At 43.4% G+C, this 14,676-nt stretch overlaps 2 long non-coding RNA genes across 2 annotated transcripts; both read right to left on the bottom strand.

Annotated features, from left to right (window-relative positions):
• Nucleotides 1-744: 744 nt before the first annotated feature.
• On the bottom strand, nucleotides 745-5,604 carry LOC138790152 (uncharacterized). Its single transcript, XR_011362862.1, has 2 exons — nucleotides 5,455-5,604; nucleotides 745-5,271 (listed from the first exon to the last, which is right to left on the bottom strand). It is a non-coding gene; the product is annotated as an uncharacterized lncRNA (long non-coding RNA).
• A 749-nt stretch (nucleotides 5,605-6,353) lies between these two features.
• Nucleotides 6,354-9,296, bottom strand: LOC138772819 (uncharacterized). Its single transcript, XR_011359829.1, has 3 exons — nucleotides 9,252-9,296; nucleotides 7,527-7,601; nucleotides 6,354-6,400 (listed from the first exon to the last, which is right to left on the bottom strand). It is a non-coding gene; the product is annotated as an uncharacterized lncRNA (long non-coding RNA).
• Nucleotides 9,297-14,676: the final 5,380 nt, after the last annotated feature.

Below are 14,676 nucleotides of genomic sequence, written 5' to 3'. Positions count from 1 at the left end.
CCCCTGTCTTTATGGTTTTCTATGGAGAAAGAAGGGGTGGAGGGAGATAAGGCATCAAAACAGGACAACAAAAAGTTAATTTACAGCTACATCACCGGGCTATCTCCTTTGAAGTCAGCACTGACCTCTCTGACCTCTGAATACCGGCTTCCACACAGGTCCCACTGTGTAATCATTTGTTCTCTGCTCTCTGCTGGTGACTAATCTCCCTCCTACCCCCTCCCCTCTCCATAGGTTACATAGGGCTCAACTGATGAAAAAATGTTGAGATTTCCTGATAATGAGCAGTGGATGAGAGAGAGGAGGGAGGAGGAGGGGACCTGGGGAAAATCTTTTTAAATGCAGATAATGGCATATTTTCCTAATAAACCCAATTACAACGTTTCTGAAAAACGCCTGGACTATTAATTTCTGCAAAAAAAAACAAAAAAACAACAGTGACACTTTAAGGCTATTGTCAAACAGAGTGACCATACATATTAGATTAGAATATTAGATCATATTAGATATTACTAGAATTTTGACCATATAATGTGTATGGGAGCCTTAACATTGTAGGATATTACGTTACCTAGTCAGGAATGTGTATATATATATATATATATATATATATATATATATATATATACAGTGGTGCCTTGGATTATGAGCATAATTCGTTCCGGGACCGTGCTTGTAATCCAAATCCACTCTTAAACCAAAGCAAATTTTCCCATAAGAAATCATAGAAATGTAGACAATTGGTTCCACACCCCAAAAATAATGATTTATTATTCTGAATAACATGAAAAACAGATGAAACAAACAATGAGAAACAGCAGAATATGTGATATTATAGTACCTGGATACTAATAACCCGCATGCATCATATGTCCTGGGGGGAGTTACTCTGGGAGAGTCACTGATAGAGAAGGATCTGGGTATACTTGTAGATAATAGACTACAGAACAGCACACAATGTCAGTCAGCTGCTTCTAAGGCCAGCAGGATATTGTCATGCATTAAAACAGGCATGGACTCACGGGACAGGGATATAATATTACCGCTTTATAAAGCTTTGGTGCGGCCTCATCTGGAGTATGCCGTCCAGTTTTGGAACCCGATTCATAAAAAGGATGTTCTAGAGCTGGAGAGGGTACAAAGACGGGCAACTAAACTAATAAGGGGAATGGAGCATCTTAGTTATGAGGAAAGATTAGGGGAGTTACATTTGTTTAGTCTGGAGAAGAGACGTTTAAGCGGAGATATGATTAACTTATTTAAATATATAAATGGCCCCTACAAGAGATATGGGGAAAAGATGTTCCAGGTAAAACCCCCTCAAAGGACAAGAGGGCACTGCCTCCGCCTGGAGAAAAAAAGGTTCAATCTCCGGAGGCGACAAGCCTTCTTTACCATGAGAACAGTGAATCTGTGGAACAGTCTACCACAGGATCTGGTCACAGCAAAAACATTAGAGGGCTTCTAAACAGGGCTAGACAAGTTCTTAGACCAAAATAATATAAATGCATATGTATAGAACCTATCACCCCTCCCCCTTCCCGGTATCCATCCCCTCCTTGGTTGAACTTGATGGACATGTGTCTTTTTTCAACCGTATTAACTATGTAACTATGTAACTATAAGTTACTGTACAGGAATGGAGAGGATGGGAAACACAAGGGCGGACAGAGACTGCAGGGAGTATGCAGGAGTGAGCAGGACAGATGTGGGCACATACATGCAGCACTCTGTCCGGGGAGAGAGGGGTTACAGCTATGGAGAGATTACCTCCACAGCCCTGTCCCCTGATGTAAGCCCCAGCCTGAGGTCAGAGTACAGTGCTGTAGACCCTGCTGTGCAGACCATGCCCCTCCACCGCTTGCGCTCCTACCCAGCACAGGGAGCTCTTAAACCAAAGCAATGCTCTTAAACCAAGTCACAATTTTGAAAAACTGTGAGCTCTTAAACCAAAACGCTCTTAAACCAAGTTACTCTTAAACCAAGGTACCACTGTACTGTATATAGTGAATGCCTGGAGTAGCGAGGACAAGTAATAACCTGTAGTTTCACTATATACTGTTTGCAGTTTGGACGATTAATCCTCTCCAATGTAGTTATGTAGGGATCTATAACGCATTGTAAATCCTCTCTATCCTCCACTATTGACTGGTTATATTCCAATAATTGTGCAGATTAGGATTAGGACTGTGTTTACACAGTCAGGCTTTTAATTGTAATTATTCATACAAAGCCAGGAACAGATGATACATATACTGGATGATAGAAAGACTGGGACTTCTCACATCCATTCCTGCCTTTCTATTCAATAATTCAGTAATAGCCAAATGACCAAACCCTGAAGAAAAATACAAAAAGAATTTATAAAAAAAAAAAAAAAGTAAGGAGTGTAGCATAACATAGAGAATAAAATCAGCATTACCTGTGGCTATAAGACTGTAGTGTGTCGTCTGCTTCCAGCTCTGGTATCTGCTGGAGGAGACGGGAGAGACTTATCTTATATACAGGGTCTTAAAGGGGTAGTGCGACATGTCAATTCTTCTGGCGGATTCTGCTGACAGAATCTCATTGAAATGAATTGACCAGTGAGTTTCTGCTTTGAAAATTTTCAGTGTGAAAATTCAGCGCTAAATCCACACAGAATATGGGAAAATTTATGAATTTTATTAAATGAAAAATTATTGTGTGCGGAATTCTGCCAGAGAGGATTCCGGGCGGAACACTTTCCTCACGGATTCAGTGGTGATTCCTCAGTGTGAACTGGACCTTGATACTGAAGATTTTCGCTATGCAACACCGGTTAAATTTATGATTTTAGGGGGCGAGGGGCGCCATTTCAAGGAAGCAGAGAAGCCAGAATTGTCTCTTGGATTTCAGTCTTGTGTCCCCTCTAATATTCAGCACCACACTATGGGGGAGATTTATCAAACTGATGTAAAGTAGAATTATCTTAGTTGCCCCTAGCAACCAATCAGATTCCACTTTTCATTCCTCACAGATTCTTTGAAACATGGAAAGTGGAATCTGATTGGTTGCTAGGGCAACTAAGGCAATTCCATTTTACACCAGTTTGATAAATCCTCCCTATGTTCATAGGAGGATTTTGCCACAAGGTAAACTGTTCTCTATTATTTTAGTTATTTAGTTACTCCAAATAAGAAGTAACCTACAAACACTTTGCCCCATTTTTGGTCATAAAAATGTGCCCATCTAGTCCAAAAAAGCAGAAATAGAGAAATAAATCCCAAATCCTTGATTTATACCTGTTTTTATTTACAACCACCCAAGAACACTTACAGAAGAGACAGTCAAAGATATCAAGTTACTGTGATAATTTGACATTTTATGTGTACAAAGGGGGTTTGTGTACTTAACGTGAGCTTGATCTAAACAGAAGTTAAAGGGGTTGGCCACTTTATAGTAAAATAGTTCAGTGTACAGTATTAGTAAGTGTACTCACTGTATATACTGACAGCAGCTCCCTGTGTACTCACTGTACATACTGACAGCAGCTCCCTGTGTACCTCATAGAGGTAAAATCAGCCCCCCCCCCCCCCCCACACACACACACACGGTGGGCTGTCCTGCTCTGTGGTGTTCCTGTCCAAAGAATGGCCGACACAGAAGTGCATGTGACCATGCCCCCCCCCCCCCAGTGTCCACTACTGAGCCTGTATATGTCTATTGAGGATAAAGGGGGCGGGGCATGGTCACATGCTCCTCCATGTCGGCCATTTTATGGACAGAAACAAAACAGAGCAAGGCAGCACAACCTGGAGGAGAGGAGTCTGATTAAACTCTATTAGGTACACAGGGAGCTGCTGTCAGTATATACAGTGAGGACACTTACTAATACTGTACACTGACCAAAGTGGCCAACCCCTTTAAGTTAAGGTGCCTCCCGAAAGAGATTATGGTGAAGGAGAGGAGCAACAGGAAGTTGGCTGGCAGTGGCCTACCTCCCCTTTCCTCATTCAGAGATTATTCCATTCAGTCAACAGCTATTAAAGGTGTATTCTCCTCTTTATTGTGGGTTGTGGACTTCTCTGAAGAAATAGTTGTTTTTTTTTCCGGTTTTCTAGGTGGTTAAGAGACTGATATTTTGGGGCAGTATGGGATGAACAGAAGAAATCTAGGAGAAGGTTTTGTGAGAATCAGACAACAGGGGAGCACAAAAGGAGGTCCGGGGGAGTATTGGAGATTGCGATAGGGGAGGTATTGGGAGGTCAGTACAGAGATATAGAGGTCAGGTTGTGGACAGCCTTATTTATCAGTGTTGATACTTTGAGCTGAATTCACTGGGCAATAAGTGGCCAGTGAAGGGACTGGCAGAGCGAAGAGGAAAAACAATGGAAGTGGTGGTTTACCCAGGCAGTAGTGGGCGGATTGGAGGCCAGCAATGAGTGAAATACAAAAATTCACAATACACAAAGTACAGGTCTAAGTGACTATCACTGTTAAAAAAAAACAAAAAAAAAAACATTATAAGGCTATGTTCATACAATAATTTTTCAGGTCTGTCTAAAGTGACGCCTGTCATTTTGAGTTTAAAATAACGGACGTCATTTAGCTGTCTGGCTGCTGGTACATTATTCTAGTTTGGGTTACTAATTGGCCTTTGGGTCTGTCCTTAACTGAAAAGTCCATTGAATTTAATAGTAAATACAGAGAAAGGTGAAAAAAGAAAAACCGTGTGTGAAAAACTGACAAAAAACGTCCGCCGTTTGAAAAAAATGTCCGAAAATAATTGTCACGATCATCATTTTATCGTCCGCAGCGATAACATCCGTTATTGAATACATTTGGGGAGATTTATTAAACATGGTGTAAAGTGAAACTGGCTCAGTTGCCCCCGGCAACCAATCAGATCACACTTTTAATTTCTCACAGACATTTTGGAAAATGAAAGGTTTACACTTTACACCATGTTTAATAAATCTCCCCCATTGTGTGTATTGGACGTCCGTTTTTCCATTGACTTTAATGCATTGCATAGCAGTAACTTAAATCGTGCAAATAATGGACATTTTTTAAAATAGCAAAAGCGTCCGCTTCTTCTCTATTTTTGACGTTGTGTGAACATAACCTAATTTAATCTATAGTGGTTACTATTAGAGTTGAGCAAACATCCAAACATCGAGCATACTCGGCCAGTGTTTTCTCAACTTTAGTTACTGTGAAAGAAGATGTCCAGGATATAACAACAAGATAGATGAGGTCTTTTTTCTACAGAAATCAGATTGCAGCATCAGGATTTCTAGACTTGAATACCTGGAAACAGAGGAAAGAGATAAACATAAGTTCTCATTCTTTAGTGTCTTCCTTTTTAAATTTTTTGAGGATTACCCTCCCCCCCACCTCCCACCATTCAATGTCACCGTAATTTTTTGCCACGTGATGTGTGTCGCTGGCCAAGTTAAATTGTAGCTTGAGCGCATTAGACCAGGCTCTTACCGTTTGAGGCTTTTCAGCTTCATCAGCTTTTTTTCTCGTCCTTATTTGATGGTTTGTTTTTTTCATTATTTACATCGGCATTTCGGGATTCATTTTCTTTACACTGTTTCACATAAATCAGCATTCTGCTCTTTGCTGAAATGATAGATGAACATGAAGTGATACAGAGGTCGCTGTCACTACCACAGCATCTATAGGACTCTGACAGAGAATTCTCCCTCTACAGAGGGAGAATTCTCTGTCTGCTGTCCATCGGGGCTCTGCAAAGTGATCACAGAGCCCCGATGGTAGCTATGGAAATTGGAAGCCTCAGGCTTCCGGTTTCCTGGCTATGGAGGCCGGCGGGGGGAGGGAGGGAAGGCTGGGCACGCACCCGGGAGCTCTGCCCTCTCCTCTCTCTCAGACAAAAAAGAGGGGCAGACATAGGGACATCAGCTTATGGGATCATTATGATCCCATAAACTGATGTCCTAAAACGACCTGGGCATTAAGGAATTAATGACCCCAGGTCGTGAAAGGTTTAACCGAGAACTGGATTGAACTGAAAATTTATAAAGGAACGATTTACACCTCTTTTTGTGGTTTGGATGGACTCCTGATTTGAGCAAAATAGGAAAAATTCCCGGCACTCACCCGAAATGTGGACCGCGCCGAAATGCATCCTGCTGTTTATTACATTCACCTCCATATGGTATAAAACTTAATTGCAAGCTACAAGGGTGAGTGCCGGGAATTTTACCTATTTTGCTGTATACTCTCATCCACAAGCACGACATTCCAGACTGCTAACTTGTTTTGTGCGTACTCCTGATTTTGGTTAAAATAACTCACCAGATGACCCAGCCAAACATTTTTTTTTTATTGAGAAAAAAACAACAATAAAATTTGATTATCATAATGAGACAAAACTAAAACTTATTTTTCTTACCGACTTGTATTTGACTTTCTTCAGGCACCATAATAATATGTGAGGATCCAGACAAAGATATAAAAAAGACACAAAATTTTAGATTTTAAGATTGTATGGAAAGTGGTAATAAAAGTGAATGTTCCACCAAAAGGCCAAAAACAAGATTCACATACCACCCCATCGGCGCCGCCGCGGTGAATCAGCTGGTGAGGATATTTTTTGAATTGGTCACCTGGTTCATGTGAAATTATCTTCTCCACCTCCATGACGTGTGCTTCCTCTTCTCATTCAGACATGCCTCCAGTCTTTCTCAGTGGCGCCTCCAGTTTCTGCATGGTCATAAGAGCTTCCGGCGCTGAAGATCATGGCACAATGACAGCCGAGCCAGACAGAAATTGGAGGCTGTTCTGAGAGAGTTCCCTCCCTGATGACGGCGCTGGGGCATAATGACAGGCTGGGCCAGGAAGAAACTAGAGGCGGGAATGAGAGAGACTGGAGGTGTGTCTAAACGAGAAGAGGAGGCGCACGTTATGAGGGGGAGCAGATATCTTTGAATTGCTTGCAGTAGGCCTGCCTCCAGTGCACAACGGACCTCATTAGCATTTTGAAATACAGGCAAATATAGCGCAAAAAGTTGACCGATTAAAAAAAAAATTCCACACCAGCTGATTCATCGCAGCGGCCAGATAGAGTGGTATGTAAATGTTATTTTTTGACTTAAGGTGGCACATTCACTTTAAGGCTATGTTCACACTACGTAAAATAGCGGCCGTTGTCCGCGCCGAAAAACTACGGCCGTTGTTTTGAGGTTCCCTTTAATGACTGCAATGCAATGTAACTACGGCCGTCGAATTCACACTACGTATCAGATAACGGCTGTTGTTTATACAGCCCCGTGAAAAATGAACATGTCAATTATTTCCGGCCGGTAATACTGCAACAACGGCCGTGGATTTCAATGCGGCCGCGAACGTAAAACTTATATCTGCCGAATTAAACTTGATTTTGATGTAAAAAAAATTCTGGGTGGTTTCTCGGGCTGGGTGCAGTATTTTAAGTAAATGACCTGTTTCATGGCCGTTATTTTACGCAGTGTGAACATAGCCTAAAAAGTAGAATTTGAGTTTTATAGCGAGTTAAAACTAATACTCATTTTACTTACCCTCTGCCACTGTACATTGGGAGGGCTTTTCAGACATTGTTATAATATTCCAGGACCAAAATGTAGATCCCACAGCTACAAAACAGCAAAGTATAAAAACATAAGTCGGAATAGGAAGGTTCAGATCAAAAATCAAAGACGGATTCTTCTTGCAAAGTCTCGTATTCTTCATGTTTATCTGACTCATGGGTGGAGCTATAACAGATGGCCACAGGCAGAGAAGGCCCCCAATCTGTTATCTGGCTCTACTATGGGGCTTATTCCTCTGTACAGAAAATCAGCCAATTGATTGGATTTGAATTTGAATAGTTCGGTTTCAACATGTTTGGGGACGCATCCTTACTTGGTTGTAGGACCCACTTTATTCTAGTTAAATGCCTCATCTAACTTGTTATACATGAAAACGTATTATGTTGTCGTATTATGTTGTCGTTGTTGAGTCTATAAAACAATTACATGATGTATTTATGGGTTATTTCTTGCTTTTGGAATATTATATTGGCAATAGCTTATATTGAACCCAATAAAACCCATATTGGAATGTGATTGGATTGGTGCCAGGGTTACTGATTGGCTTGGGTTCAGTGTTGACAATGGCAATGAGCCCTTGGACTGTGACTCTGAAATTCTATTTGTCCACGATTACTCTGTTCGCAGTGTTTTCCAAGCTAAACGTCTCTCCTCACATGGAATTCAGCAGTGTGTATTTCAGTATCTTCCAGACATAGAGGGCAGGCACTGGTGCAGACCCAGAGGGCATCAATTTTTTTATTTGAGTGTTTTAACATTTGAGCTTCGTATTGCAGTAGACCAGGATATCTGGATTTACCCATTGCATTATATACTTTTATCAGGTATGATGCTAAATGAACCATAGTATACACTAAATCAGACCCTTAATTTGCCCCTGGGACAGGCTTATTTTGTCTACGTCCCTGTGTCGTTGCTCTTTTTATGTACAGGATTTTAGCAGTTTTTGTGTCTTTAATACCAATGTGTTTTATTAGATTATTGGATGTGTGATGCTTTTTATTTTCATACATTTTGCTATTTTAGTTTTACTATAATTTATTGTTTTGGGTATTAGGCTACACGCTGTGATTTGCTATTTAGGTGCAGCCATTGGAGCTAAACTCTTTGTAAGCACTGCTAGTAATTACTATATATAAGCTAAGGTATTATGTACGCTTATTGGAAGATCATGTACATTTCAAAACCTGATGAAGAATACAAGAACAATTTGCAAGATTAGGCTTTTAGGAGTTCACACGGCATTTTTTGCAATCCGTTCAACGGATCCGTTCTTAATTGGTTATTTTTAACGGACAGGAAAACGTAGTCAACACTACTTTTGTGTCCGTAAAAAAAAAACATCCGATTTGATCCATTTTTTTTTATATAATGAAAGTCAATGGAAAAACGGAACGCATCCGTTTTTTGCACCCGTTTTTTTCCATAAAACATATACGTTAAACGGATTGCAAAAACGCAGTGTGAACCCAGCCTTATCGAAATGTATTTAACTCAAGACATGTAAAGAATGATGTCCCAGATCTTAACACTGGGAAAGTGTGTTGCAGGTTCTTAACTTCTATATAAATAAATTGGATTACATATAGCTAGCAGCACTGTACAAATGAAAATCCCATAAGAAAAGCAAGAACATATAAAAACAAAAGACAACTAAGGATTGTAGCAGAAAATAGAGAATAAAGTCAGTGTTACCTGTGGATATAAGGCTGTAGTCTGTTGTCTGCTTCCAGCTCTGGTATCTGCTGGAGGAGGCGGAAGAGACTTATCTTATATAGAGTACAAGGACATAACAGGAAATAGGTGTTTATAAGGTCATTAGGCTGAGGGTTATGTGTAACGTAGAAAAACACAACCCTTAATACAACATTATTTCTGTTGTGTGGTTTAAAAAACAGGCCACCTCCTGGTGTATTATTGCCAATGCAAATTTATGGTGAGTGAACAAAAGTTGGGAACACTCACCTAGTTAGGCTGTGCAGGCACAACACTAACACAAAGCATATCCAGCAGAAAGACACCGCAATAAAACAAGTGCTCGAACGAGGCAAATCGTGCTCACAAACGTATATCCACAGTGCCAAAGCGCAGGTGCACAACCAAAGAAACACACATGTGGTTCTTATGCGTTGTTCTTTGGTTGTCCACTTGCGCTTTGATCATTGGTAGAGTTAATGAGGTAACAGTAGGTTTAAAGGAAACCTGTCACCCGTGCTGGGGTGAAGGCCGCCCGACCCCCGGAGATATCTCTGTCGGAAGCCCAGCACGCACGCTGCTGAGATGAGTCCGACGCTCATAGAGAATGACGGCTCCGTTAACTCTATGGGCGTCAGACTCATCTCAGCAGCACGCGCGCCAGGCTTCCGACGGGGATATCTCTGTCCCGGGACCAGCTCCAGGGACGGGACTTGGCAAGATGGGGTAAATATCTTTGGCTCTAGCAGGGGGCCTGGCGGCCTTCACCCCGACACGGGGGGTGACAGGTTCCCTGGTCCCAGTATCAGGATGGGGACACAGGGAGCTGGTATTAAAGGAGTAGTCCCACCTACTATAAAATCTGCAGGCAGGCGGGAGTGGGTGTGAAAATAACAAACAAGTTAACTCACTCGTCCCCCGTGTCTCGTAGCGCAGCTGCCAGGTCCCATTCGCTGCAGCTCTACTAACTGCAACTTCATGACCACGGCTGAGAGATTGCCTTCTCAGCCAATCAATGATTGGTGACATGTGGCACACAGTGGTGCAGTTTGTCTATCAAGTGAACTTACAAGCTGAATTCACTTCATAGATGTGGAATACCGGCTACTATCAATAAATGATGGACATCAGCCTCCCCGATGATGTCAGTCATTTAACCATTTAAATACCATATCTCTGGAGGCTTGGTGTGAAGCTTATGAACAAAGCAGACTTGTTACCTTTTTTTTGTCCCAGGACAACAGGCTTGCAGATGGGTACTATTTCCTTTTGGAGAGATTTTTGACTTGGCATATGTCCCTTGTCAGTGTTCTGAGACCTTACCATAAGCACCAACAAGCTAGAAATCCACCATTTATATATTCTGTTAAGTACCAGCAGGGCCACATCTGCCATGAGGCTATTTGAGCATCTCAGGTGGAAGACCACACAGCCCTTAAAGGGGTGGTATCAGCTCACTGCGATGTCTCTTTAACTTCTGCAGTGTCTCCACCGGGTTGCCACCCCTTGCTTGGCTTGCTAGCAGAGATGGACAAGGTGCAGCTGGAGACACGTAGGCAGGAAGGCAGCCAGGAACACAGCAGGACTCATGGCTGCAACCAGGACAGCAGTCATGGGCTATGACCAGGGCCGTCTTACCCATTGGGCATGGTAGGCGGCTGCCCGGGGGCCCTTGCGTCCTAGGGGGCCCCTGCCCGCTGTCACAGTGGGCAGGGGCCCCCTAGGACGCAAGGTTCCCAGGGCAGCTGCCTCCCATGCCCAATGGGTAAGACAGCCCTGCGCGCCCCCCCTTTACCTTCTCTTGCGACCGCAAGCACTTTCTTGCTTGCGGTCGCAAGAGGAAATCCGGCCCCGGCTGGATCCTCAGTGCGCGTCGCTGGGGCTTCCTGTACCGGAAGTCCCGGCCTGGGCGCATACTGAGCTTCCGGATGTGTGCGCTCCCGGAGAATCTCCCAGGGAGCAACGCATCAGCCGGGGGCAGAAGAAGAGAGGAAGCAGCGACGGGGGAGCGCTGGTAGGTGAGTTGGGTGTTTGTTTTTTTTATCTGCTGTGCAGGGGGGAGCCATCTATAAGGGGGGAATACAGGGGGGAGCCATCTATAGGGGGGATACAGGGGGAGCCATCTATAGGGGGGATACAGGGGGGAGCCATCTATAGGGGGATACAGGGGGAGCCATCTATAAGGGGGGAATACAGGGGGAGCCATCTATAAGGGGGTAATACAGGGGGAGCCATCTATAAGGGGGAATACAGGGGGAGCCATCTATAAGGGGGGAATACAGGGGGAGCCATCTATAAGGGGGTAATACAGGGGGAGCCATCTATAAGGGGGTAATACAGGGGGAGCTATCTATACGGGGGGGATACAGGGGGAGCCATCTATAAGGGGGGGGGATACAGGGGAGAGCCATCTATAAGGGGGTAATACAGGGGGAGCTATCTATAAGGGGCCAATACAGATGTGCAGTGTGTAGAGAGATGAGGATGGTGACAGAGTGTGGAGCCTAATATGTCTGTCTGGCAGATTCTGTGGATTTGTGGCTCAGAGAAGTTCTCATAACAGCACAGGGCAAATGGAAAAGAAGATGAAAAGGGAAGAACTCTGATCAGAGAAGACGTCCCATGTGAGTCACTTGATGTATCTGCACTGTAATGTACTGTATATGGTGTACAGAACCTGTGTAGAGCTGGGTACCTCTATATGACTGGATGAGGTGATAGTGATCTGTGTACAGTGGATTAGTCAGTAGCAGCGGTGGTGTTAGTCAGTATGCGGTGGTAATATTTGTTGCTTGTTATCTGGCATATATATATAGAGAAGGGCAAAACAACATGTCTCATATAGACAGAGGAGCAACAACATGACTATTATATTATATATGAACCATGTTGTTTCCCTGTATTCTGTATACATGGAAACAACATGGTTCTCATATATAATATAATAGTCATGTTGTTGCCCCTCTGTATATATGAGACATGTTGTTTTGCCCTTCTCTATATATAAGCCATGTTGTTTCCCTGTATATTGTATTATACAGTATACATACAGGGAGACAACATGGCTCTCATATATAATAGTCATGTTGTTGCCCCTCTGTATATATGAGACATGTTGTTTCCCTGTATATTGTATTATACAGTATACATACAGGGAGACAACATGGTTCTCATATATAATAGTCATGTTGTTGCCCCTCTGTATATATGAGACATGTTGCACTGGTGTGACAATAAACCCTGCAGATTACTGTTGGAAGTGCTGTCTCCATTGCGTTTTTTGGATACTTTGAAGCCAACCTGGTCTGGTTTGGTGCGGCACGCACAGTTATTTTTTGTTTTTGCGCTGCTAAAAGACTGTGTTGTGAATTAAAGTTTATGTTAACAATAATTTGTATTTTTTATTGTACGTAATTGTACTGGCTAGGGGCGGGGTTGCAAAGATTTTGATGGCGGCTGCCGCGGGGGGTGGGGCCCAATTCGCACCTCTGCCTAGGGGCCCATAATGCTGTTAAGACGGCCCTGGCTATGACCACAGGCAACAGGAACTACGGGCAGAAACCATGGGCAGCAATTGCGGGATGAGCTTGGACCACCTGATAGGGAAGCATGCAGAGGCTCCAACAAGGAAGCCTGGTGCATGCAGGGTATTTACAAAAGCTGGCTGTAATCAGCAGCCAACTAAGGGCGCACTGGCCCTTTAAGTTCAGAGCAACGGGCACACACAAACCGGCCAAGGGAGCCGGAGACCAGAGCAAGGACACATTTGGCACACAGGGGGGCTAAACAAATAGTGGCACCGGACCCTTTCACGTGGGCTTCGGCATCCACCACAAACAGCCGGAGCGGCAGCAGCCCAGAGAACAGGCCTTCACCGCAGCCGTTACACTTTCGCTACTTGGGGGCACTGGAGAACACAATCGCTACTTGGGGGCACAGAAGGAGGCATTATGCCTATTTGGGGCACAGAAGGAGACATTGTCACTTCTTTGGAGGCACAGAAGGGGCATTACTATTAGTATCACAGAATGTGCAATATTACTGCTTGGGGCCAGAGAAGAAGCATTATTAATATGTGGGGGCACAACAGGGGAACACAACAGGGCAGTATAACTAATTGAGGGCACAGAAACTGCAGTATTACAGTTTTTATAGTTTTGGTGTTAATGCAGTGGGCTTTGGTCAGTAGCAGTGGTAATTTTTATGGTGATATTTGTTCCTTGTATAGCAATATTATTTAGTGACTGCATGACTGTTATATAGTAGTATATGTGCTGGTTTTTCTGGTGTTTGTATCAGCTCAGCCAGTGATATTAGTTGTCATTGACGCCAGTGCTAGTCTAGCACACAGGTGTGATGTTGATACCTGCTTTTTGTAGTATGGCTGGAGAAGTAAGAGAGGTAGTTGTAGCGGGGTTGGCAGCGTGAAGAGGAGAGGAGAGGAGTTTGCCAGAGGAGCCCCAACCTAGTGTAGCTGTGTACTCTGCTGGGACTTTTAGTAGAGATATCTTGAGTGAAGTGATACTCGTACTCATGTTTAGACACTGTCTTACCACCTTCTGCCCTTTGTTAGTGTAGAACCCATCCAAGTAGGGTAGTACGAGCCCCAGCCGTGGTTAACTGGGTGTAGCTAGGTGTTCGAAGTTTCCCAGTTATCTGCACTGCGCAGTAGGTACGTACACCTTTACTTTTACGGTTGCTTTGTCCTACTGAGGCTAGTTCCTATCAGGATACTGCCCTGCTCCTGGCGTGGGTCCGGGTGTTCCTTGGTGACTACTCTCCCTTGGGTGTGCTTAGCACTGTATAGTAGATATAGTGGTTGTAGTAAAAGAAGCGTTGGTGCCTAACTACATCTGCTCACACTCGTGGCTAGACTCAACTCAACTGAACTGCAAACTTCCTCCCACACAGAGCCAGCTAATTCCTACTACAGGGGTGAGTGTGTGTAGAGAGCCAGGATAAGTTGAGAAAGAGAAAGTACCTCCTATTGGTTAGCATAAAACACATGGTACATCAAACATTAACCCATGTGCAACACATAAGAAACACTGACACCTAGTGGAGAAACTGTAAATAACTAATCCACCACTTAACCTGAAAGAAAGCTTATTGACAGGTGCATAGAACGCTTACAGTGAGACACCACATATATGGTTGGCTTTGTTGATACTGTTATATACTGAAGATCTTTCACATGCAAAGCTTTATTATTTATGATATTAGGGGACGGGGCACCATTTTGAAGAAGCAGAGAAGCCAGGATTGGCTGTGGGTACCAGCAATTGTCTCATCTCCCCTCTAATGTTTAGCAGCACCACACTATGTTCATAGGAGGGTTTTGCCTCAGGATAAACTATTGTTTTCTGCTATTTTAGTTATTATACTCAAAATAAGACATTCTAAACAATTTGCTTCATTTTTGTCT

The sequence above is a fragment of the Dendropsophus ebraccatus genome, chromosome 1 (assembly GCF_027789765.1).
Source record: "Dendropsophus ebraccatus isolate aDenEbr1 chromosome 1, aDenEbr1.pat, whole genome shotgun sequence".
In the NCBI taxonomy this organism is placed as follows: domain Eukaryota; kingdom Metazoa; phylum Chordata; class Amphibia; order Anura; family Hylidae; genus Dendropsophus; species Dendropsophus ebraccatus.
Note: the sequence above shows the minus strand (reverse complement) of the source record. Positions and strands in the feature narration are given on the sequence as shown.